We start from the raw sequence: 26,707 nt of genomic DNA, 5'->3' as shown, positions 1-26,707 counted from the left end.
ATATCAACCGGTCAAGTCCCATCCTCCGACAGGTGAGAAAACAGAACAGGACAAGCCAGGTGCCCACCCAAGGCCACGCAGCGAGCGACCCCGACCATGGCCACCATTTACAAAATGCCACCGGCACGCCAGGCACTCCAGAGTGCCGTCTTTAATCCCCACACGAAATCGTGGAGGAAAGGTGGCCTCTTCCACAGGTGCAGAACGGAAGGCCCAGAGAGGTTCAGTAACTTGCCCCGGGTCCCACCGCGGGGCCACACACCCGGTGCGGTGACCGTGAGGTCTGACTCCGTCCCGCTGGCCCACGCTGGCCTGCATCTGAGCCACAGGAGGCCCGGCTCCAAGCTCAACAGTCCCCAGAGCCTCCTCCTCGCGCCATCCCCATCCACCCCACCGCGGCCCGTGGCCTACATGACACACAGCCTCCCGGGCTCCGGGCCCCAGCGCCTGCAGCCACACGTGGTGAGCGGCTGAGCGGGCGTCTGAGCTCAGGCCTGGCGCCTCCTCTCCCGGAGCCGGGAGCCCCCAACTACACGCGAGCCAGGGCTCAGCTCCCAGGTCTCCCAGCACCGTGCACGGCAGCCCCTTCCTCCGGACGGCTCTTCGCGCAGCACATGGACTGAGCGCTTGGCTTTTTAGGAGGCTGGGGCGGGGGGTACAGGATGGAAGCGCATCCTCCTGGGATATGGCAGGTTCTCGTTCCGAGAACAGGAGCCGTCGACAGGGCTTACAGAGCACTCTCCCACGCACCTCCTACGCGACCCTTCGACAGTCCTCGAGGGAGATCCCGGGACATCAATGGCATCTCCAATTTTAAGATGAGGCCTGTGAGGCCCAGCGAAGGAGGAAAGCTGGCCATGACCCCAAGGCCGGCTGTAAGGACAAGGCCCGGCCTCGGCCCGGCTCCCCCTCCGACTTCTACAGCTCGCCAGCCCCTCTAACGCTCCCTGTCTTTGTGCCCCAAATCCTGCAAGGAAAACCGATAGGAAGCGTCTCTATGAAGACCAGCAAGTTTGCTTCTTCGTCTTGTTTTAGGAGGCTGTGCAGGGCTGGCCAAGCAACCGAAATGCTCCAAGTGTTGGAGAAATGTTCTTCATTACTTTTTAAAGGAATGTTTGGGTACAGATACTGCATTGTTTATTCATTCCGATAATTTTGTTTTCTAAGTAGTCCACTGAAAACCAGATAATGGATTTCATTACCCAGAAACATTAAAGCTTCCAATAAACGCAAAGAGCACTGACGACAGAGAAGTCTGTTACCAGTGTGCAATTCTTAGTCACATCGGGCTCCGTGGGGAAAAACCCGCACAAAACAGCCTGGCTACCTCTGCATGCAGGCCACCCAGCACTCCGCCGCTCAAACCCGCTGGCCTGGGCTCTCACGGATGACCAGTGCTCTCAGAGAGCGTGCAAACCAGGGGTCAGGGCAGGCACGCCGCTGCCCTTACCAAATACCCCTGGCTTTCAGAGCAAGGGCCTTGCCAGTGTTCACTCGGCTCGCACGTCCTGAGCACCTGCTCTGTGTCCCACGGAGAAGACAGGGAGAGGAGGCAATCAGAGTGGGCTGCCTGGAGGAGGAAGCGAGTGGGCAGAGCCTGGAAGGATGGGAGGGTCCTGCCTGTGGAGACGGTGGGGTGGCAGGAAGGAACAGCAGGGTCTCGGGGAAGGAGTGCCAGACGCTCACTCTCGTGACCACGTGGCAGCTCGGTGTACAAACCCCACACGCCCACACGGGAGGGACGGGCTATTACCGCACTGCGGGCATCTCTCTTAGGGAGGTAAGGTGCTCTACAAAGGCCCCAGCCGTTTAGGAGCCAGGGAATGATGTGCTGCTGGTGGTTTCCCTTTGCAACTATAGCTCGGGGGGGGTAGGGAGGTTCCTCTATATTCTCTGCCCATCTTCCAAGCCAGGGAAGACCCCCTGATCATGTCCTGAGTTCAAATCCTGGCTCCAGGGCTTACCATATGCATGTTTGGACAAGCAAGCCTCAGTTTCCACGTCTGTAAAATGGGCACAGTACTCGTTCCTGTCGCTCTAGGCTACTGTGAAAATAAATGAGTTCATGCTTACGTGGCTCCTGCATTTGCCTTGGCATAGAGGAAGCAGCAGGTAAGCATTCTCTGACCATCTGGTATTTGTGGTAACACCACACTGGGATGCATGCCCTGGCAGAGCAGGCTCTTTGTGCCACACACCTCGGCATCTCCAGGAAGTCCTCCCTGATTGCCCCAGCCCCTCCTGACATCCATGTAATGTGTATTGTGTGACCCTGACTGGAGACCTTGCCTCTCAGGGCCTCAGCTTCTTCATCAGTAAAAGGGGTACACCACTTCCCCCATAGCACCCCGAGGACTAAATGGGACCCTATGTCAATGTTTACTGGCCTGTGCTGAGCATACGACCAGGGATCAGAGCACATTTCCTGGTTGACTTTCCAAAACGCTTTTTTAAAAGAGTCTGCTCACAATGAGGGACTTGAAGCCCCCCACCCTCCCTTGAGCCCCCAGTAACCTCCGCATCAGTCTCTCAGTGAGGTCCTTGGTCTTGGCCAAAGCCAAGAGGCTCGACCATGCCTGGAAGGGAAGAGCAGGGCCTGAGCTCAAGGCTGGGCCGTGAGCCCCTGCTCAGCATCTTCCCGGCCCTGTTCCCATGCTGGGCATCAGGGACTTGGGAGCCAGGGCTGTACCAGTTAGACAGAAGCAGCCAATCCACTCCCTGCTACCCTGTTCAAGGTCTCCAGCCCAGAAACACATCAGAGTCTCTTGAACTGATTATTCTCAACGGTAGTAGTTCTGGGTCCCTGTATTGGGTCCCACATGGGGATGGGCCCTGTGCCAGGGAGCTCAGTGGGCACTGCTCCTCTCTGCTCCTTCCAGAATCAGTCGTGCATTTCTGGAGCTGACTGGATGCCACCTGCCTCTGACCCCTCGGCCCACCAAGCTCCAGGGTTCCCCCAGAGGCAGCAAAAGCCAGGATCTCGTCTTTTTTTGCTGTCAAAGCTATAAGCTGATGGTCTTTGGATGCACCTTCCATGGCAACTGAAGGAAAATATCCACAAGGGATGCCATCGCGGGCAGCTGCGGGCTCTTTAGTCCCTGGGACTAGAGGAGACCCTCAGAAAGGAGGGTCTGGGGGACCACAGGGTCTGCAGGGCTGCAGGCAGATGGTGAGGTCAGCCCAAAACTCCCTGAGCTCCTAGAGGGCCCTAAAGTATCCTCCAGATCAAAGATGGGTCACTTCGGAATCCTAGCCCCAGGCCTGGCCCCGTGGCCTCCTCCCCTGCCCCTTCCACGCGCCCCCGCATGGCTGCCTGGGTCAGAGCTGGACCTCTGGCCTCCACACGGCTCCCTGGCATCTCTCAGCCCCACAGGCTGGGGCCCGGACCGTCCCACCTACGAGACCACTATCCCCCACCCTCCTGTGCGTTAAAAATGCTCGAGCCACGCGCAGGCCAGATATGGACTGTTGGTTCCTGCTGAACTAACTGACAGGGGCTGCACACGGTTTCCAGAAGGCGAGAAGAGGCCATTCTAGGCCGCCCTTTGCCCTGTTTGAGAGGGGAAAGCCTGAGCGGTCTCTGAGTAGTGCTTTTTGGGGACCTGGACGAAGTGACCTCACGCACATCCTCTGTGGTAGCCAACGCGGAAGCTGCCCCACGGCCGCAGTGGTGATAACCGACGACACCTCCGGCTCTTGATTTACGGACCATCTGCCGAGTGCGCAGCCTGGGCGCCAAGCGCTGCCAGCCCATGCACACGCCTCCTCACTCCGTCCTCAGCACGGGCAGCCCCGTGCGGTGACCCCAAACTACTTACTCGCTGCTTCTGAATACCAGTTCCCTCATCGGTAAAGCCGGTGGTCCTGCCTCAAACCCCCGGGCTGGGACGTAGGTCTCCACCCAGCACGGGCCAGCCCCACAGCCCTGAGCGTCTGCCCCACACCGGGCCTTGCTCCGGGCACAGGGGTGCAGGGAGGCTCTGCCCTCCATCCCTCTCCACACCTGCTCGAGCCTGAGTCCCTGGGGGCCAGGGCAGCAGCCACCGTGGGTTCCCAGGGCTGCCTCCTCCCCTCCCCGACTTCCCACCCAGTCGGCCAAGGAGGAGGCCAAGGGCCTGGCTGGGCTCGGCATCCCTGGTCTTGCTGACTTGCATATTAAGGCACACGGGTTCCCTCACCCACTTTCTGGAAACCTTCCCCTCGGCAGAACAAAACTGGCTGAAGGAGCCTGCTTGGACAATTTCCTAATTGTCCAAAAAGGATTTCCCCTGAGTGTTTCAACAGGAGTTCGGGGAGGCAGGCAGGGACCGGGTGGGAGTGGGCGGGTCCCCGGGGTCTCAGCGGGGCCCTGAGTGCCAGAGCCAGGGAGGCAGTGCCGAGGCCTGACCTGGGCTGTGCCGGCTTTGTGCCTTCCATCCCCCCGAGAACACACGAGTTGTGGAAAGGGCCTCGGCAGGCCCGCCGGGCACCTGCACTTCACACGCAGCAGCAGGAGGCCCGAGGGGCAGGCAAAGAACAGCGGGGACAGCACGCCAAGGACAGAATGTCATCAACTCCTCGAGGAACAACACCGTGTCTTCCAGGCGGGCTGTCAGCAAGGAAAGACGAGGCTGCCACTTAACGCCTTCGCACCCGAATCAAGAATGATCTTGGGGCTGAATCAGCATGTGGGTTAGTTAGCGCCCGAGTTTAGACAAACACTCATCCCCCCAAACTCGCTCCAAGTGGAGAAGCGTCTGCAGTGGGTGCTGGGGTCTCAGCCAAGCTGGGGCGTTCTCGGCCACGGTGGAGAGTCGTGGGGGGGTGGGCAGGTGCTGGAGGGCACGGAGGGCGGGATCCCGCATTCCTGGCAGAGCCGCCCTCTTCCTGAGTGCTTGGAAATGTCGACTCTCCTCCTGCTCCATGCGGGAAAGGCAGGAGCCAGCAGGGACAGAGGCAAAGAGGGCGGAGGCGACCCAGCAGGGCAGGGAGGTGACAAACCAGCCCTGAAGAAAGACGAGTGTTTCTCCCGGTCACGGCCCTCCCGCCCACCCAGCCAACCCCAGGCCCCCAGAGCCCCATCACCCAGTCCGCCTCCTGCGTGCGCGTGGAAGGGGAGCTCGTCGGAAGAGGAAATAGCAGGTGGGAGGTCTGGCTCGGCCACTTTGGGGGTGCTAACACAGCAGGCTGTCTGCTGCCCGTAGAGAGAGGCCCACCCGCCGGATGGTGTCTGTGAACTCGATGTCAACAGGGTTCCCGCCCCCCCCCCCCCCGACTGGCAAGAGCGGCTCACAGGGCCTGAGTTCTTTGTGCAGACAGCATGCTCTGTGCTGACACCCGCTTTCCCCCTGAAGTGGGAAATTCTGGAAAGGGCCAGACAGAGGGTACCCATGTGACTGGTCCCGGGTAAAACCCCGAGCACCGAGTCTCAATGCACTTGCTTGGTGGACACTTCATGTGTTGTCATGACCAGACGTGACTGTACCAGGAGGTGGCCCTTAGGAGCTTCATCTGCTTTTGTCCAGACTCCCAACGCGCACCTCTTCCCTTGGCTTTGTGTCCTTCACTGCACTAAATCCTGAGCAGGACTATATGCCCAGGCCCGTGAGTCACCCTAGGGAACCACCAAGCCTGGAAATGGTCTTGGGAACCCTTTCTCTGAACACCACTTCCCCAGCTACCTAGCAGGGGTGAGGTTGGCTAGGGTTTCCTTATTCCTAGCCCCATCCTTACCCCAAAGTCCAAGGCCTACATCCAAACTCTAGTGTCTGCCAATTTCTATAGCTCAGGGAGTAGCCTGAGTGCTGGTGAGACCAGAACATTCTACATGATGACCAAGAATGCAATTCCCCAGAATTTGGGCAGGAGGGCAAGTAAGCGATGGGACCCTGGAAGGCTGATCCCAGGCCCCCCAACAAGAAAGGAAATCCTTAGAGAGCAGAATCAGGGCCAGAGCTCCAAACTTGAGGTTGGGAACCCCAAAGAGGGCCAGGCCCAACGTCCCTCTGAAACCATCAGCATGGGCTGCGGTCAGCCTGCTGCTGGGCTCCCTGGGAGCCTCCCATTTGACCAACATTTCCCAGACACATGATGTGCAGAGTGACAATTGGCCAAGAATACAGACACGTTCACACCTAAGTCTGACCTGGCAAGGTCAACCAAGTGCCAGCTCAAATCCTGGGGGAAATAATGAACAGTGGAATCTGGGTTGGGGGAGTAGGCATTATGTCCAGGGAGCCAGGGAAAGCTTTACACGAGGGTAGACATTTGCACCGGGTCTTAAAGTATGAATAGGCTTTGGAAATCAGAATGGAGGTGGAGAAATTCATTCCAGAGAGAGAAAACAAAGGATGTGAAAGCCCAGTTGCCTGGCCAAGATGGCGAGGAAAGGCCAGTCAGGGCCAGCAGGTACGGTCAATGCGCATTGGGCTAGAGACTCAGGGGTCCATTCAGAAGGCAATGGGGCATCCAGACAACACTCATTCAGCCACGTCCACAAGGACGAGCCTGGTTGGCTCCCCACAGAAGGTGGGTGGAGAGCCCAGCTGAACCAATATGGCAGCCAGGAACGCCTGGAAGGCTGAAGCCCACCGGGTGGTGTAACAACCAAGAGAGACGTCCCCAGTTGGTAACTTCCTCATCAACCAAAGTGGCAGCCCCTCCCTCACACCACTACGGTCAAGCCACACTTGGTTATAACAGGAGAGTCTCTGGTCACGTTGGCAGCCCTGCCACCTGGTACAGAGAAGACACTCAGCACTATCAACTGAAGGGTGAGCCTCCCAAACCAACCGATGTGGCCCACACTCTCTGAAAGATTCCCATCCAGCTCTCCACCTCTCACAGCACTTTCTGCAAGGGGCTCTGGAGTACTCAGACAGGTGCATCCAAATGGCAAATGGAAGATAAAATAAGACCCCAGCGAGTGGGGAAAGATGAGGAAGTAGCACCAAGGGCTGTGACTTTCGGAGTCGCTGGCATGTTCCCATGACACATCGCCTCCTCTGATCAGACCACTCACACCAGCAGGGCAGAGAAGGAGGCGTCTGGCTGATTACCACTGCGGCCCCAGAGCCTGTCACCGTGCGTGACATAGAAGAGTGGCCCAAGAAACACGTGTTGACTATAACACTGAGTGCGTAAGAGGCACAGGGGCCAGCCCCTCGCTCTCACATTGAGGCGAGGAAATTGAGTATGAACATGGTCCATCCAGGACCACGTGGAGAGTTCGTGGTAGACCAGATGACAATCCAATGGGCTGACTCATGGGCCACAATCTGCTGCCTTCTCCATGGCGCTGGCCAGGGTCCAAGAGGGGACGTGGGGAAGAACAAGGCCTAGACAGAGGGGAGAAGCTAGGACGTCACAAAAGTAGGTGCCCTCGGCCCATCAGCCAAGCTCCCACGGGCCCCCTCGACCTACCTCATGGCATGAAGTGGACACCTCTGGAAAAACCTTTGAGGCAGACGAGGGCCCATGAGGGCAAGGGGGGACAGGGGGGCATTCAGAGAGGCATATGGGGTCACTCCGCCTCACTGCTTCCAGCCACTCTGGGAAGTAACCCAGCCAGAACTGCCATCCCCACTACACCAAAGAAGAGCGCAGACCTAGGGCCGTTATGCAAAGAGCCAAGGTCCCAGGCTGCAGATTGAGCAAATGAGAATACAAGATGCCCAGTGAAATTTGGATTTTGGATAAACAATAGACTATTTGGATACTTTCTCAGTATAAGTATGTCCCAAGCAACGTTTGAATTTGAAGTTCAAATACATAACAAATAATTTTTATTATAAGTATACCCCAAATGTTACATGGGATATACTTATATCTAAAAATTATTCACTGTTTATTTGAAATCAAAGTTTAACTGAGCACCCTGTATTTTATCTGGCAACCCCAACTGAGGGTCAAGCTAGCTCTAACAGCCATGCCTCCCGCTGCCAGCCGCTGTCCACAGAGGCTCCTACCAAACAACCCCGTGTGAGGACCTCACGTGGTTACCATCCTGGTCAGTCTCGCTTCCTCTTCATGAGAAGTTCATCAGTCCTGCCTTCACGGTTCTAAGAGGACCCAGAGCCAAGAAGGTGAGGCCACTTAAAAAGGCAGTGTCTCGTGATGCAGCATGGTCCAGCCCCAGACAAGGCAGCAGGACAGAGCTGGTGGGGCGGCATAGCCTCAGAGCAGGGCTCAGTGCTTCCAACCTCTGCTCTGCTCTGACCTCGAGAACCAGGAAGGGAGCAGCGATTTGGCAGAATCAGGAGCAGATAATCGCTTGTAATTACCATCACTCCAGCCTCTGTGCTCCCCAGCAAATTAGAGTATATCTTTCATTCCGGCTGACACCCTCGATGGCATCACATTAGGCATCAAACAAATTATGAATCCCCAGGAAGGGCTCCTCACAGTAATCTGCTGGTAAAACATTTTTGCAGAAGTAAAACCCGATGAGAAGGATGCTCTCTGGTCTTCTCTTCCTCTGCCTTCCTCCAGAGCAGGGGGAGCGTTCGTGCTGCTGTCCAGGGCCCAGTCCTGGGGACACGGAGGCCTCCTGCCCCGCCAAGGACAACGATGCCCGGAGATACCTGAGCACCCAGTCCGCACACCTGGTGCTTTGCTCTTGGCTTTGCATTGAGCTCCCCACGACACCACCTGCCGCAGTGCTCATGACGACCCTATGGCACTGGGGGACCCTTTTCACAGCCCACGTGTCCAGTCCCCACACCCTGGAGGGACTAGAGCTCAAATCAGGACGCACTTCCACAGTGTGGAGACCAGGCTCCTTTCTCAACGCCCATCCTGCCCACAGAGGTGGAAACAATATGGCGGCCTTGAGTCCAATGATCCCAGGGAGAGCATCCATCTTCCCAAAGCAGTTCGACACGTAAGGCAGCATCGGGCCCTTAACCCTCTTTGACAAATTCTTAGGCTTTTATCTTCAAAGACAAAGAAATCAAAGAGTTGTTTCTTTTCTTTTTTATTCCCTTTGCTAACATCCGAAAGGGCAAAGTGGTCTTTTGAGGACTTCTCTGCTTTCTACTTCACAGGAAGGATGCGGCACCCAGAGGGCTTAACCCACTACCAAGTTTAGGTCATGCCCGCAGACCAGCCAGGCCGGGCCCAGCTCCTCGAAGGCCCTGATGACAGATTATGGCCAAATCTGTCCCCTTTAAGTTCCTTGACCAGACCCCACGCTCAGAGTCTGAAGCTGTGACCAAGAAAGTCTCGAAGGACAGCCCACAGGGGGACAGCAGCCTGGGGTCAACTTGCATTTGGACAAGGACATGGAGGTCAGGAATATTCAAAATAAAAAACTGAAGCCCTCCAGGAAAACAATCAGCAGAGAGACAGAAAGAGAAGTGCCATTTTGTGCCAGTCATAGAGGGGTGGCTCGCTACAGGCCGAGGGCTCCAATTAGACATGTCACCTCCGCGGGGCAGCTGCTCTCGGCAGAGGGTTCTGCCCTTGCCGAAAGGAGGCTGGAGCTCCCGGTGGCCACAGGCCTGCCCTGGTCCCGTGTCGCCAGCCTCTGTGCCCCTGCAGAAGCCCAGGAGCTGGCCGTGCGTCCATGCTGGGTCCCTGAACTGGGGAAGAGGAGAGTCCCCTTAACTGACCACAGCAGGCGGCGTACAAAGCAATGGCCCCCAGAAAGTGGGGGTCAGAGGACCAGAGCAGGGAGGAGGAACGGAGGGACGTGTGTTCAAGACACTCCCCAGTAAGCAAGAGAAAGGGCCACCAAAGGGCAGAAGGTGACAAGAAGGATCCTGCCAAGGAAGGGACGGAAGCGTGTCCGGCTCCACGGTGAGCCCAACACGGATACAGCGGGGCGTGAGGCCCCGGGCGCCCTGGGAAGGCCTGGGAGACGCAGCTGGCAGCAGAGCCTGCGGAGCTGGAGGAGGACACGGGGCCGCACGGCCAGGAGGGAACCGAGAGGCTCAGCTGCAGCCCGGGGAGCTGTGGGCCAGGGCCAGGGAGGTGAAGGCACCGAGCCGGGCTCGGGGAAGGAGGGGCTGAATTCAAACACAGACCCCACTAGACAGCAGGCTCACACTCGTCATCATGCGCTCCTTCACACACACATGACAACGCGTGCTCGAGACCGTTCCAGGCCCAGCTTCCACCGTCCCCCACCCCTCTGGTGTGCGTGCACGCATGCACTCACGCCCACCCATACGCATACGCACAGACACATGCACACACTCACTCCCGAGAGCAACCAAGCTGTTCCGGGCCCACAGGGCCGCTCAACGCCCAGCAGGAGGGCTGTGAGAGCCGCGGCCTCTCCGAACCCAGCTCTCTCCCCACCTGGGGCCTGAGAAATCGAACAGCAGCATGGGCCATGTACCTTACACTTTTAAACAGGGTGGACTCCGTCTGGATCTGGTGTTATCCACAGCAAAGAACACCAGCGGCAACATCTAAAGCCTTCTGTGGCACCCTGGGGTCCCCTTCAGACCCCTGGCAAAGCCTCCTTCTACCCCCACAGCCTCTTCTAATTAAATCCAGATTTTTCCTCAAGCACCCGCTTCCAAAATTGATAAAATCGTTGTTTATTCTTTTGAGCACGCCTGACTCGCTGAACAGTCATATTACAGTAATTTCATTCCGCCTCTGCAAACACAGCCTCCCCGTTCCCACCGTGAGTTCAATACAACCTTGTCTCTCTATTGCCAGTGCGTCCGAAAGAGCATTGTTTCCAAAAGAAAATGCACTTCACGTTTCAGATGACAGACGTTCGACAATACCCTTGGTCCACAATCCATTAGTATCTCTACAACTTCTGAGCGTTTCGGCACCATGCTCTTTCACTCGCTAGTTCTCTAATTGAGAAGCAAAAGAAACCCCCCCAAAAAAAACTCACATTTCAGATGGATCATGGTGCAGATCGGAGAGAAATCCCCCTCTACAAAATGTCCACAGTGCAGCACATAAAAGAAAAAGAGAACGGAGCTCCCCTTCCTCGGGCCCCGCGTGGTCCCGGGTCCAAAGAGCCGTCTTACGCACGATCTGATGTGGACTCTTGCCAACACCCCTGGAGCCGGGTACTATTACTCCCACTTTACAGATGGGACAACAGAGGCTCAGAGAGAATGAGACACAAGGTTGAACACTCCCGGACACAGAGTTGTGCCCGCTCTCCTCACTCAGGCACCGAGCACCGCACCTGGTATACAGTCGGTGCTCAATAAAAAGGCTGAATAAATAAATGAATATGTGGCAAGAGTTAACGATTAAATGCCGGCGTCAGACCCCAGCCCGGGTGTGCATGGGTCACGCCACTTGCTCCCGGGCTGCGACTCTGTTGAGACAGACGGGTGGGGTCCTCACTGGCGACGCTGGGGGTTGCTGCTGACGCCCGAGCGTCAAGAGGCACCCCCTGTGCAGGAGAGGTCCGTACACGTGGCTGGAAGGCCGCGGGGAGAATGTGGACTTCCTCCAATAACAAGAGAAAACCTGTTGTAAGCGGGACTCCCGCTGGACGATGAGTTTTCACCGCGCACTCTGAAGAGGCCGGCTGTCTTTACTGCAATCAATTTTGTGAACGCTGGATTTCCCAGAGTAGATGAAAACTGCCCACATTACCTGCTGCTTGTCAAACTCCACACTCCGTTCCCCGTCTCAGCTGGACTCGAGACCCCGACTCCTGCGCCCCCACCAGTGCCCATGAGCAGCCGCCCTGACCCAGGGGACAGCCGCAGAGGCCTACGTGGTCAGAACGGCCGAACCGAAGCCCAGCCAACCCGTCCCTGGGAGCTGTCCAACCCCCCTGCCCTTGCCCCTGGGCGTGGGGTCTCCACCTAGAAAACACCGCTGCCTCTCACTCCGGGGAGATGTGAGACCGCGTAAACCAACTGTTGTAAGGACACAGGCTCCAACACCCCTTGCCCACGTCTGCGCCTCCGCCCGACCGCCTCCCGGCCTCATCTCCCTCCAGCAGACTGCGGGGCCTCACGCAGACTGACACGCATCCTGCCTCAGGGCCTTTGCACTTGCTTCCTCCCTGGGCTGCTCCGGCCCCAGATGCCCACATGGCTCAGTCCCTCCTTCCCTCACAGACCTTCTCAAAAGTCACGTCTGTCCTCTGGTCACTCCCCTAAAACAGCAGCCACCTCCATCTCCAGACATTTCCTCCCCCAACACACAACCGTCTCCACTGCACACCGTCCCACAGGTAGAGGTGTGTGAACGCCCACAGGCACGTGTCTGCTCACCTGTGTGTGCACAGCACGCCCTGTCCACGAGGATGCCGGGGAGAAGGGATCTCTGCCGATTTTGTTCCCTGCTTTAATTACCAGCCCCCAGAACGGGGCCTGCACACCAAAATGCCAGGGAAACACGTGGGAAGTCGTGCGGGCTCTCCCAGGGCTTGGCAATGCTTACAGCCGACGCATCCCTGGGGCTCGCACCTGCCTGCGACGCACACCCCAGCACAGCCCCGTGACGGCACGAGGCCTGCCTGCCACGAGCAGCTGCCCTCGCAACGGACCTCTCAGCTTCGCAGCGGATCCCAGAGTCCCCCCCTGCAGAGTACTCACGAGCACGGCACTCACGGACCCCCAGGGGCACAGTCTCCCCCCGCGCCCAGCCAGGGCCTGGCCTCGCAAGCAGCCACGCAAGCAGCCACAATGGACCCTAATGGCACTGGGAGCTCATCCAGGGGCTCGTCACCACCCTCCCGGGAAGCTGTGTCCTCTGGGGCCTGGCTACCCAAGCACGTCCCTCTAATCTTCCCGGTGAGGGGTTCCCATCCACTACATTCTGGGGTCACAGCACCGGTGGCTTCTCTGGGCTCCCACGCCCCAGCAGCCAGCGCCGGTCTACACTCCAAACCAGTGAGTGTGCTCCTGCCTGTGCCCAGAGTCCTGGCCCGCAGCCGTGATATAACCCACCACCTGGCGGGACTGCTGTGGGGGCTCTGGGTGACACAGTGAAGGCCTCCTCTGCCATGGAGTGAGCACTCAGCACCAGCCAGGAGACCCGGCCATGGTCACCCCAAACGTGCTTACGGGGCTCCTGTCCCCTGGCGGCTTCTGCAGATCAAGTCCTCAGTGGAGAGCTGGCCCCTGGGCCCATCCTCCAGCTTTCCCTCCTCCAGCACATTCCAGGCCTTCTTCACGCCATGTTGACTGGCTGGGGGCATCGCCGCCTGAGGGTGCTGGGAAAGCCTGCCCTCGCACCCCGGGGCTGGGCCCACACGCGTCTCCAGCCTGTCCACCTCCACCAGGGAGCAGCGGTGATGTGTGCCCGTCCGACATCAGGCTCCTGCATCCAACCCCAGCCCCGCCGTTCTCCAGACACGCAGCCTCGGGCCAAGATCTACCCTCCCAGTTCCCCACAGGTGAACCCCGACCCCGACCCCCAGTGCCCGGCCCCTCACTGGTGCCGACAGTCCTCCATTATGTGGAATTGCGCTGAGTGCCCTGGTTTCACCCACAGCGTCCCTGCCCACAGATGGCGGGGCACCGGAAGGGGGCCCACAGTGACCCCCTGGCAGGATGAAGGGAAGGCAGGCTTCTGCACAGCATGGGGCCTCCCACGGAAATGGCAGCAGCTGGTGCGGGCAGCCCCCCCATTATGCAAAGCCCCACTGCCGAGGGCTCGGATTGAAATGTCGGAGCGGAGCGGGAGTCTAAAGGTCACGGACCACGAGGCTTGGCGGGGAAGCAAATTAAGAGCTCGGGACCAGAACCCTGGGGGGCTGTAGAGATGATGAAAAGAATAAATCCGCCATCCCGGGCTGCCGAGGGGAGTGACATAATGAGGCCGGCACGCCAGGCCCTGCTTGCTAACAGCGGTCTCAGGTGTCCAGGCGCCAGGCCACGGGGCCCCGGGGGCCCGGGCAGCACCTGGAGAGGAGCTCACCTGGGAACGGCCCCGCACCACTTAGGCCCCAGCAGCCTCCCCAGGCAGAAGTCATGGCGTCACCCAGGGTCCCCGCTTCCTCTCTACTGCCAGAGCCGCTGCCCCACCCGGCTCTCCCGCTGCTCACTAGCCACCGAGAGCCCTCCTCCCTGCCCCCCCCCAGGCTACAGCCCCACCCTCTCCAGAGGCCGCCCTGAGCACGGCTTCTCAAACTCACATGCCTGCCAGTCCCGGGGGCCTTGTCAGCTGCAGGACGGGAGGCACCAGGCATCAGCATCTCTAACAGTGCTAACACGGACCTCCTGTGAGTAGTGGGGCTGCACAAAACCAGACCCACAGGCCTCAGCTGCCCACGGTCCAGCCCAAGCCCCTCTCCAGCCTCACGCCCCCCGAAAGAGCTCCGCCAGCTCTGCCAGCCTAGGTCTCTCCCCTTCCCCAGTGCTCCACACGTGTCTCCTCACTCTCATGACTCCTAAACTATGGGCGTCATGCTCGTTCTTAAGGTGCAAGGCCACCTCCACCATGAAGCCTTCAGATCCTCTCCCACTAGAAGGAATGATACTCTCCCTCTTCTGTGTCCCCCCAAGATGCTGGCTGGCCATTTTTGCAGGACAGTCCACTATCTGCATTGTCATTTTGGGCCTTTCTCCTTCATCCGGCTGTCCTGGTCACCTGGATATCCCCAGTGTACAATACAGTATAGGGGTTCCAGAAAGGCTTCTTGAATGACTGAACAAAGGAGTGGATGGATGTATGAATGGATAAACATGAAGACAGATGGATAGATAGGATAATGGATGGATGGATGGATGGATGGATGGATGAATGGATGTTGGCTAGATGGACAGATGGGTGTTGGATAGAGGATGGATGGATGGATGGATGGATGGATGGATGGATGGATGGATGTTGGCTAGATGGACAGATGGGTGTTGGATAGAGAATGGATGGATGGATGGATGGATGGATGGATGGAGGATGGATGGATGGAGGATGGATGGACAGGCAGATAAATGTTGGTTAGATGGATGGGCTGATGGATGGGTGGGTGGATGCTGGATGGATGGAGGGAGGGATAGATGTTGGATAGAGGATGGATGGATGGATGTTGAATAGATGGAGGGAGGGAAGGAGAGAGGGAGGGAAGGAGGCAGGGATGCATAGATGGGTAGATAGAGGAATAGTTGATTGAAGCAGGTGTCTGTCTCTTTCCTACATGAGCATGATGGCACTACTCTGCCCTAAGCCCTTACACACTTGACCATGAGAACATCATGTAAATTTAATGTTCTCGGGCTTGACAGAAGCTCTTAGTACATTTCTCAGCCTTTGAGTCACCAGCAGCTGCCCTCTGTGCCCTGAAGATGAGCCAAGTAAGGTTTGGTTTAGGTTATGACAGGAGGGATTCTGGGCAAGCTATCAGAAAAGGAACTTACAGACATCAATGCTGGGAGCTGGTGACCCTTTTCACTAGGGACGTTCTCTGGGAAGAAAGGCCAATTCTTTAATGTGTATTTTTTTTTAAAGATTTTATTTATTTATTCGACAGAGATAGAGACAGCCAGCGAGAGAGGGAACACAAGCAGGGGGAGTGGGAGAGGAAGAAGCAGGCTCCCAGTGGAAGAGCCTGATGTGGGGCTCGATCCCATAACGCCGGGATCACACCCTGAGCCGAAGGCAGACGCTTAACCGCTGTGCCACCCAGGCGCCCCAAGAAAGGCCAATTCTAACAAGATGGTAGCTCTCTTTCTAGAAAGGTTCTAGAGCCACTTGGACAAAGTAAGAGGATGGATGCCTCAAGGACCTCTTTGTTCTGAGACCTGGTGGCAGGGGGGCTAAACTTCCAGGTTTGGGGGGGTCCTGCCAGCTGGGTATCAGGGAACTCATTAAAAAGTCATGCACTGTAGGTTGGGAAGGATTTTGCTGTGTGGGAATAAGGAGAAGAAAGGCACATTCTGGAGAGAGAAAGTAGTGCAGGAAGAAAACAGGGCCGTCCTGGGAGGAGAGGCTCTGAGCAGGACAACACACCCAGAAAGCAGAAGCGACATCCCACAGGCAGACCTGGCAAGGGGCCTGAAGTCAAAAAGAACAAAACCATTGGAGCCACAGGGCCTAAGGACCTCTGACATGGACAAGGACACAGCAAGACCAATGTGGGGCAGGTCTCACCTCGGGGTCCACTCAGCAGCAGGGACAGGCAGCCTGGAGTGCAGGCACGGGTCGTTCCAGCCCTGACCTGACCAGCAGGGTCCACTAAGGGCAGTGGCTGGCTGCTGAGTTCATGCAAGGGACACCACAGGGCCCTCGCTTGTTCTGGTGGTGGTCCTGGGTCACAGTGGCAGAGGGTCCCTGGTCGACGCACCCAGCCACACAGCCAAATGACCACAGCCACAGCCAAAATGGCCCAAAGCCACAAGCCTCAGAGTAGTGGCAGCATGGGCTTGAGACGGATGGCGTCTCCTGGCCCAGACGCCATGGTGGTCACGATGCGTTGCATGACACAGGGCAGCACTGTCAATGTGTCTTCATACAGAGCTCGGTGACAGCCCTGTCACCCCACCCTGAAGATGAGAGGAGGGAGAAGGCAAGCCACAGGCCACAGTTACAGGACCAGTGACACGGCAGAGAGAATGTGAGCTGCTTCTGGGCTGCCACTGCCACGAGGGGCTCCCCACAGCACTTGTACCCGGCGTGTCCCCCTAAACTCATGTTTGAAGCCATAACCTCAGCACCTCAGAATGGGACTGCATCTGGAGACGGGGCCTTTAAAGTGGTAATTCAGGTAAAGGAGGGTCATTAGGGTGGGTTCTGACCCAATCTGACTGGTGTCCTACAGGTAGCTGGGATCAGGACACAGATATACACAGAGGACCCAGGAGAAGACGCCGCCTACACACCATGGAGGGAGGCCTCAGCGGAACCCACCTGCCCACGCCTGGATCTCGGACTTCCGGCCTCCAGGACTGAAGGCCCCAGGCCACGGCATGGTGTTACAACGGCCCCAGTAAACTAATAAGGATCAACCAACAAGCTCCCCTCCCTGCCCCCCTCCTGACAGTCTCCAATGCCCTCCGTCTCCCTGCGTCCCCATAGGACCAGGGGCCCCAGAGAAGGAGAAAACTAAACTGTCACCCCCTCCCCCACACGCCCTGCCCATCGAGCCTGCGGGTCCCTCCAGGAGCCTGAGCAAATCCCTGAACCAGCAGGTTCTGGAAGACTGGGCAAGACGCCACAGCGACAAAAGGGCAGTTCAGTCTCTCTGCATGGGGATGTGAGCAGGCTTGCTGTCCTGCCGCGGAGGCCCCGGGAGACTCAGGACCCGAGGAGAAAGCGGGGGACGGGGAGCAGGACTGTGAGGCTGGAACCAGCTGCCCGGGGGGAGGGCCACGGGAGTCCCGCACCTGTGGTCATGCTGCCAAGAGGGACACGGGGCACCCAGCCGCAGCACGTCTGCAGGAGGCGACACAAAGTGTCCTCTGCCACATCCCCACCAGTGGCCCACTTCTCTCTCAAGGCACCTCAACGTGTGGTTTTCTAGAGCAATCGAGACCAAGTGGAGCTTCTCATCCAGTGCGTGCAGAGGGGAGCAAAGCCAGAGCACACAGAAGGGGGACCCCAGTGCCCGCGGTGACCAGGGGGCCAGGGCCCTGGACATACCCAGAAATCACAAGCCATCTTCAGACTGCAAGGTGCTGGGGTGGCCAGCGTGAGCCCATTTCTCTAGATATCAGGACGCAGAAAGCCCCAGCTGGCCCCCAGCTCCTGTCCCAGGATGGCTCTCACGGACCCGGAGCCCGAGAGCATGTGAGTGTGTGCACAGACAGAGGGTTGTGTGTGCAAACTGCAAGGGCACACTCATCCCAGCCGGCTATCACCGCGGCGCCATCCACGAGGCCTCCCTCCATGGTGGGTAGGAGGTGTCTTCTCCTGGGTCCTCTGTGTGTATCAGCCGGAGAGCCCGTGAAGCAGCCACGAGCAGACAAAGCCTATCATCCAATTCGGAGGCTTTGTGAGCTTGGCCACAGGAGACCCAGACGTGAGAAACCAGAAACAGGAAGAGCCCCCGCTCCAGCACTTCCTGGGGGTCCTCGAAGGCCCAGAGCTGGTATGGCCCCCCAGGAACCAGAGCAAGGCCTGGCCGTGAACTCTTGACGGGTGAGACCCCCTCCCACAGTGGGCCACAGCGTGTCAGCCTGGGCGGTGCCTGCAGGCGGGAGGTGGCCTGTGCCGGCTGGGCCAGATGCAGTCTGGCTTCGTGCGTCTCAGGGGAAGGGCCGGGGCTTCTCTTCATCTTGCATGGCATCTCGCAGACCCACGGCCCTACACACTCCACCTGTGAGGAATAAATCCCTGAGTACACTTCCCCTGCTGGGCCCCTCAGAAATCAGACTTAACCCTTCAGCAAACAGGACGCCACTGGCCCGGGCTGTGGGGCACGTGCTCCATACAACCCAGCTCCCTTCCCTCCTCCACCGACCATCTGTGGGGGGACCTGTGCGGGCCAAGCAAAGCCAGGCCTGGGGTCAAGCAGACCCTGTTCAAATCCGGATTCTGCCCTTGGGCTTTGCAACCTCAGCCACACGCCTCTCCCACACGGACGTGAGGGCTGCCCATCTCACAGGGTCGGAGCAGAGACGGTCCTGCACGCACGGCACCTGCTTCAGCCTGCATCCGGAAGCCGTGCTGTTACAGCTCCTGAGCCTCCGGGCCCCATGGAGCCACCGCGGAAGAGCCAGGGGCTCAGGGCGGTGCAGGCTACTCTGGGGGCTCAGGCCCACCGAGGCCGTGATTTCTCACTATCGTCCCACTAGATGGCCGAGGTCCCCTCCCCTTGAATCTGGAGAGGCTTCTGACAGGTTGTTGGCACAAATGACGCGGCGTGACTCCCCAGGCTGTGTCCTGAAAGGCCACCACTCCCCAGCAGGAACCGCGCTGGAGCCCAGGCCCGCCTCATAAGCACTCCCCACGACTGAGGCCACCATATGCCAGGAGGAGCTCGAGCAGGCCCAGGGCCAAGCAGCACTGGAGAAGCCCGAGAGCCCACCAAGAGAGAGGTGTCTGCGTGGCCCTCAGCCGCCCAGCTCCTGCCCCCGACTGGCCGCCCCACCCCATGGTTCCTGGACCACAACAGGGGCCAGTGCACCCCGTCTCTGCCCCCTCCCAGGACAGGACCCAGTACTCGCAAAGTCCCATGCGGGCTGGGCCATGCCGGTTCAAACCGCCAAGAGAGGAGAAGCAAAGAGGGGTTCAAGGACACAATGCCACGAACTCCCCGCCACAACCTGTGTGGGGCCCAGTGCTGTGGTCTGTATTCCTTCCGATTCCACAGACCGCAGCTGTGGCCCCTTCTGAGCCAAGAGCAGCACCGGGTATGGGGCACACGAGGACGAAGAGGCCTTGGTCCCGCCGGCCAGAGTTCCCTCGTCTGACGGGCTAGGCTGGACAGCTGGACGGGGCTCACCCATGATGAAAACGTGTGCACAGCAAAGTACCAGTGTGAGCGGCCGGCATGAGCGACTCTGTCGGGGGAATCAGGAAGGGCTTCATAGAGGAGGCAATGTCTTATGAGGGTTTTGAAGAATGAACAGGAGTCTGCCAACACGGTTTGTGTAATCGGATCGTATTCCTCCTCCGTCCCTGCCTCCCTCTCACAGCACCCGCACATCACTCCCCATGAGATGCAGGGAAGACTGGTCTGTTCACCTCATTTAGAGGAAACCTCAAAGCAAAGAGGTCAAACGTCTCGCCCGAGGTGAAGAGGTCCTTGATGAAGACGCATGCGATGAAGCTCGGGGTCCTGGGGTTGCCCACCCGGCCCCCAGCAAGCAGGCGGGACAGGATCACAGCCTCAGGACCGTCCTGAAGGGGAAGCTGGGAAGCGTCCCTCCTCACAGCCCACCCCACTCACCCACGCCCACTCCTCACAAATTATTCAAAGCAATTCCACATTCCTGTTTGGTGCCTTAATGGTGTGTTTGCCTTCACACGCGACAAGGCTCGAGTTGGCAGGTGCAGAGAAGAAAATTCAACATCGTCAGACCTGCCTTCCCAGCTGGCTCAGCCAGGCTCCCAGGGCCACCCCTAGGGCTGAATGCTGCGAGGTGAGGGACCGCCTGGCCAGCCTCCCAGCAGGACCGTCCAGCCTCCCAGCAGGCTTCACAGGACCGTCCAGCCTCCCAGCAGGCTTCCTGCTGGCAGAGCCTGGGGGCCACAGCAGTCCTCCCCGACCAGCCCCCTGTGGCATCCACACTCTCTTTGCACATCTTTCTTAATTTGCTGGAACAATTCATAACAAGGTCACACAGCGATTGAGTTCCTACTCTGTACCTAGTAGGCCTCAGTGATCCATTGAACAGATGAGAAAACAGAGGCCCAGGGAAGTTACCCGCCTCACATGCTACTTAAGAACTTCAACTCCAGAGTGAGGTGGCCAGGTTCCAATTCCAGGGGTGGCCACTGAGCTGTGTGACCCGGTGCAAGTTATTTAACCCCTCTGTGCCTTGGCTCTCCCATCTGGAAGTGGGGTGAGAACAGTACCTGCCCCCTAGGACTGCCACGAGGATGGAGTCAGTGTGTTCATGGAAAGCTCTAGCATAGGCCTGCAGCCACAAAGCACTGGGTGAGTGCATACAGGGGGCGGAGGAGGAGAGCGCCCTGTTCTGCTGCCCCCAGCACCCCTGGAGCCCTGCTCTGCCTCCTGCCTCGGCACCCTCCCACAGATCTGGGCATGTCCTCACATCCCTCCACCGGCAGACGCCCCACCTTCCGGCACCCTCCAGTGGGATCCCCGGCTCCTTGCTCAAAGGCCATTCCGGGAGGATCGACAAAACCTGAGCTGTAGCGAGCCTTTCAAGCAGCAGCCTGTGGTCAAAGAGCTTGTCCTGCCAGAGGTCACACCTAGAGTCTCACACAGGGAAGCCCAGCCTACCGCCAGGCCACCACTGCCTCCCTGCTCCCCCCTCCGGCCCCCCAAGCAGCTATGGGGTCCCTGTGTTCAAGCCCACCTCTTCCCAACTGTCAAGTTGAATGGAGCTGTCCAGGGAAACCGGAGAGCCCCACAGGGAAAGCCTTGGGTCCCAGAGAACCACAGTCCTCCCAGGACACCATGTGACCACTGCCTGCCCAAGCCTGGCACGCTGGCAGTGACCCGGCGTCCTCTGCAATGAGGACACTCACCGGACCGGGCACTGACCCACAGATCTCTGACCTGGGAAGCGATCACTCCCGAGTCAGCCCCGTCACCTCACTGACCAGCACGCTCAGAACACTCCACAATACCCGACAAAACAGCGTGAGGGCGCCGCTGGACACGTAAAACAGCCTTAATTAAGCCAAGATCCCTGGATTTCTTTTCTAATCTTTCAGTCAAACTTTGGCAACGACGCGGGCGGCCGCTATGAGATCACAGAAAACCACTCTGGGCTGGCCTCGTTTCCCAAAAGAACGGCCTCCAACAAACACTTCGCCCACTCACAGAAGTATGCAGGTCCGAGGCCAGCAGGAACCAGAGACCAGCTCCTGCCAGCCACGCCCATGTGAGGTTCCCCACTCGTCCATCCCCGGGGGGCTGCTCAGTTCTGCACCCGCAGCTCCCTCGCCATCCCCAGACGAACGTGTCTACATTCCAGCCGTCGAGACTTCACACTAGCATCGCCCCACCCCACCATGCAGGGGCGGGCCATGGGCCAAGTACACATCCCCCAAAAAGCCCACCCAAGCCCAGCCCTTCCCAGGAGAGGCCCCGAAGGGCCTATGTGATGCCCATACTTGTCACTTCATCACACACGAGCCACTTAGAGGATGCTTAATTCCCCAAGTCTCAGTGAAATACCTCCTCTTCCAGGAAGCCCACCCTGATCCTTATACAGAATGAGCTGCCGCTCCTCTGCTCCAGCAGCCTTGGTGGGTATTTACCTACCCGTCTGCCTGCTGGACTGGGGCCTTCTGTAAGGCAGGGCTTGCATCTCTCTCTGCATCCCACCTGCCCACATGGGCCTGGTACGGAGCAGATGCCCAGTGAGTTCTGCCTCTGACTAGCCCCCTTGACACGGCTCTACCTTCTCACGGTCCACACACACAGAGAATCAGCTGATTCTCGCCTGTCCTGAATGTAATTCACACTCCTGCACACCTTGAAATGGAGGGCCATGGGGGTTGCCCCAGCCACACAGGAGGCCACAATGCCTGGGAGAGGCCTCTCCCCCAGGTGCAGATCACACGCCTGGAGAGCTCACTCAAGATGCAGACGCCAGGCCCACCCTGCTAACTCCCACTCGGGACGTCTGAGGTGGGTTCCAGCCTCTGTCTTCGTACCAAACTCCCCCAGGAGAGTCTGAGACACACCAAAGTTTGGGAGTAACTCTTCAAGGACATCAGTTCAGCAACTCAGGGGAAAAACAAAAAAGGTGCTAACCTTTGCCCAAGAGGGCCTGGGGACATCTGGTCGACCCCAGGGTAGCCGCCAGCTCTGCAGCATGAAAGAGAAAGTCAGTGTGACTGGGCGCCCGGCTCGAGCTGACGCATTTGCCCACGTAAGTAATTATGATTTATTGAACAGCATTCTGCTTATTAGAGCCTTCTCTCGCGCTCGCTGACAAATCACTGGGGCATTACTCTGTTTTGAAAAATCATTCCTTTTTTCAAAAAAAACTGTGTGGGTGCTGCTTAATTAATCATTTACTTTCTATAGCAACTTGGAAACATAAAAGAAATTAAATGTGCAGTGTGCTGAAACGGTTTGTCGGAAATTTCACGCCAACCCACCCCCTAAATCACTTCCCACTGCACAGCAACCAAACGTGCACTTGGGAAGGAGCCTGAAAACAGAGCGGCGTCTGGGCGCCCGGGAGGCCGTGCTCCGAGTGCAGAAACTGCGCTGGAGACTGGGCCACGGAGCACGTAACCTGGGGGTCAGCACAGGGACGCCCCAGACTGGGCGGGGGGCCTCCACCGACCCCTCTCCCCCTGAGCCGGACAGCAACCGGCCCCTTTGCTGGAATCCATCCCTTCTGGTCCCTTTCTGGGAAGGCTGGGCTTGGGAAGGGTTTTCTGGAGGACGAGTGCTTGGCCTACAGCCCACTCTGGGATGGTGGACGGGCAGCTTGTACAAAGTCTCCACGGCTGGAACGTGGATGCTGAGTAGATATTTCCAGAAAATTGATTTGAAGGGACACCAGAGTCTTGGTCTGCCTGGGACATGCCCCCCATGGGCCCCAGGAGGCCCCAGGATGATGTTTCACAGATACGAATGGGGGCAGACACATCCGTATCAGAGAAGAGTCGTGCCATTTCTATCAGGATTAATATTCGCGACATTAAAGGCTTGCCTTCTCGACCTTTATCACCGAGTCCCCACTGGCTTCAGAGATTTGGAAACACACACTGAGTACGGAATCAACCTTCGGTTAAATACAGAAAAGATATCCAATCATTTTTAAATGCCCCAATCTCATATTTCCATCCCAGGCACTGAGCAGACACAGAGAAAAGAATATGCATTGTGTTTAACAAGGGGACAGCATTTGAAAAGTCTTCCGATCTCTTGAGAGAGGAATTATTTCAGCGGGCTGAAGCCGATATCTATAATTAATATCCATGAAAAGTTGAACCCAAGGAAAAAAAAAAAAACTTTTTCAGGCTAAAAATCCTCTTGTGATTTCTAGGTAATTAACAGTTTGGTCTCCACCACGGTAAAAATAGGCCTCCACCTGAAACTAATTTCCTTTCTGGCTACCGAGGCCATTCTTTGAGGGACGGAGGAGAAGAAAGCTATTAGGATCCATTTACAGAGCGCGACGAGGAGGCAAGGGTGGGCCGGGCGGGAGGTGAACAGGCCAAGCGCCACTAGGGGCACAGGATCTCCTTGCGTGGATTTCCTTCCTTGTTTCATCTGACCTTCTGCTTCAGCCAAGTCCAATGGCTCACAAACCCCCAAAGATGAACTTCTGCTTCCGGAGGGCCCCTCCTGACTCCCGGCTGGTCCAGGGGCTCGGCCCGTGCGTGGGGAGAAGCCAGGCCTCGGAGAGGTGCCCTGGTCTGCCGGCCATAACTCAGCTAAGCAGGCCGGGCAGGGACGGGCAGGCCAGGGACCCTGCTCACCCCTACCCCAGCTTAGCGCTCCCCTCTGCAGGGCTCTCAGCCCTCCCCAAATCACTCAACCCTCACTATCCGAAAACAACAGGCGACCACTGAAAACCCTGTTCCCACCCCCACCCCACCCCCACCCCGTGAGCCCTGCCTATGTCCTCTGGCTCCCACAGCAGGAATGACCCACCCAACAAACCTTCCTCATGGCTACTTTTCCCGCACAGGGTTTAACGGCTGGGTATGTCTCCTCGTTCATTTATGCGCTATGGTCACAGACTCCCACGCACAACTAAATAATAAGCCACTTGCGAGCAGAAGCCACAGGCCGTGGGCCATTTTGCTGTGGGCGTGCAGACCACACCCCTCCACCCCACCCTGGGGAGCCGCCTTCCATTTCCACCTGCTCAATAAGTATTTGCTGATTTGATATCGTTTGAAGTTGGCCAAATTTTGCCTCCAAACGGATTTAAAACCTTTGTTTTAAAGAAAAGCATGCAGATTCAGCCTCATGGGTCCCCAAACAGGCCTACAGACAGAAGGACGGGCCAAGAGATGCAGCATCAGACAAACCGGTTAAATGTGCTTTAAAGTTAGCCTTCCTCTCATTTATCTGCCACTCAAGTATGGACGCTTCCATTCACCATCCATCCCACAACGTTCACTGAGACTCGCTCTATCTGAGGGCCACGGCCTGAGCAAGGCTACGGGGTCCTCCAGGCCCTGAGGCGGGGCACAGTGTCCTGGGAAGGTGACGGAGGGCAGAATATTATGGTCTTCGGTGCCGGCCATGGTGAGGCCAAAGCAGGGGAGGCCCCTACTTAGGAGGCCTTGCTGGAAGGTTCCAGGCCAGGTAGAGATGGTCCCATTGGCAAAAGCCAGAGACAGATGGGAAAGGGGGACCCAAGAACAGTTGGTCAGAGCGCTGTGTAAGGGCCAGGGGAGGCTGGTGGGAGAAGAGGGCAGCGGCAGCTGATACCAGCCCCAAAAGATGCCCTTGAACCCAGAAGCTGTACACACGTTACCTTGCCTGGGACTTGGCAGGTGGTTTTGAGAATCTTGAGATGGGCGGTTACCCTGGATGATTGGGATGGGCCCTGTGGGATCACAGGTTCTTACAAGAGGGAGGCAGAGAGAGATGTGACCCAGAAGGCCATGCGATGGAAAGCAGAGCTCGGTTGGGGGAGGGAGGGTAGCCCTGGGCCAAGGACAGTCAGAGTCATGGGGTGTGACCACAAAGCAGAGGCGGGGGGGGGGGTGTGAGAAGGAAGGGGCCACCCGCCAAGGAATGTGGACACCTCCAGAAGCTGAGAAACACCAGGGATCTGAGCCTCTCTTGGAGCCTCCAGAAGGACTGCCCTGCTGACTCCTTGACCATAGCCAGTGACACTGACCTTGGCCTTCTGACCTCCCAGAACCCAAGAAAATACCTCTGTGTTCCCAGCAACCCCGAGAGATTGTACGAGCGACGTGGCCTCGAGCGAAAGGCCCCAGCTGCCCCCTGCCCCCACCACCGCCGGCCACCAGGCAGACCCGGCTGGGGCTGGGCGGCTTCCGCTGGGTGGCGCTGCTTCACATTCACAAAGACTCCCTCCCCTCCCCCTGCCCTCCGGGGTTTGCCGTCAAATGGAGGCAAAGCTGCCCCCCCCCCACAGGACTTACTTGGTGCTACCCCCGCTCCTGAGTCGAACAGACTCGCAGCCCAGAAACCCAACCAGCAAAGACAGGCATCCTCTCATCCATCCAGACACCCCGCCCCGCCTGGGGCAGCGTCTTCTCACTGCAAGCCCAGCGCACTGCTGACCTCAGCCTCTGTCAGCAGAGACCAGACACCCTGGAATGTGCTATCTCAGCAAGGGGTGAGCCTCCCGTCGCTGGAGGGATCCCAAGCACCCTGGAAATGCTGAGACCCTGTGAGTCTCTCCTGGGTCTCCTCCTCGGCAACCATCCTGCATACAGTAGGTGCCATGTGAATGAACGAATGCATGAATGGGTGAGTGAATCCACACGAGAGTCTTCCCAGCCGACAGCTGTCCTCTCGGCAGAGGAACCGCGTGCAGGGGCTGGCTTCCTTCTGAAAGAGCAGAGGAGACCATCTGTGACTCACCTTCTCCCGCGGCTCCCGTCAGACACCCGGGGCTAGAGGCTGGAGGCGAAGGCTCCACAGCAAAGACTCGCGGCCAAGTCCCTAGCAGGGGGAAGGCACGCGAGGGCGGCCCGGCGCTCACTCCCCGAGGGAACTTCACAGCTCGGGGGTAGGATGTGACATGAGAGCCCCAGACGCCGGCTCCAGCCACCCAACTCCTGAAAGTAGAGCGGGGGCTCGGCGGGTGCCCGGGGCCGCAGCCTGCTCCCGCTCCCGGCCCGGGACTCCGTTCCAGCCCTCAACCCTGCAGGCTTTGGCCTCCCGGTCTGTGGAACGAGGCCGCCAGGCTCTACGATCCCTCGCAATACCTGCGTGAGATGATTCCACTCAGTGATTCCTTTTTTTTTTTTTTAAGATTTTATTTATTTGACAGAGAGAGAGACAGCCAGCGAGAGAGGGAACACAAGCAGGGGGAGTGGGAGAGGAAGAAGCAGGCTCATAGTGGAGGAGCCTGATGTGGGGCTCGATCCCAGCACGCCGGGATCACGCCCTGAGCCGAAGGCAGACGCTTAACCGCTGTGCCACCCAGGCGCCCCCACTCAGTGATTCTTGACTTCTCTGGGCTGAGATTTTTGGCGGCACGCTCAAAGGCACTGAAAGACTAAAATCACCGCTAAGGGACGGACCACGGGCGCCTGG

The 26,707-nt window shown here is 58.1% G+C and overlaps 1 protein-coding gene across 3 annotated transcripts in view; it reads right to left on the bottom strand.

Moving 5' to 3' along the window:
• The window catches only part of SORCS2 (sortilin related VPS10 domain containing receptor 2), a 451,416-nt gene that overhangs the window by 407,794 nt on the left and 16,915 nt on the right, over positions 1-26,707 (bottom strand). Inside the window, exon 1 of one of the 3 annotated variants that reach the window (XM_087864307.1) lies at positions 25,585-25,731. The exons of the other annotated variants lie outside the window; for them this stretch is intronic. The gene's annotated coding sequence lies outside the window, so the exon portion shown is untranslated. Of the gene's footprint in view, positions 1-25,584; positions 25,732-26,707 lie in introns of those variants that run through there. 3 annotated transcript variants of the gene reach the window in all.

Source organism: Ursus americanus, chromosome 8, assembly GCF_024610735.1.
Source record: "Ursus americanus isolate L20-20 chromosome 8, mUrsAme1.1.p, whole genome shotgun sequence".
Lineage (NCBI taxonomy): Eukaryota > Metazoa > Chordata > Mammalia > Carnivora > Ursidae > Ursus > Ursus americanus.
Note: the sequence above shows the minus strand (reverse complement) of the source record. Positions and strands in the feature narration are given on the sequence as shown.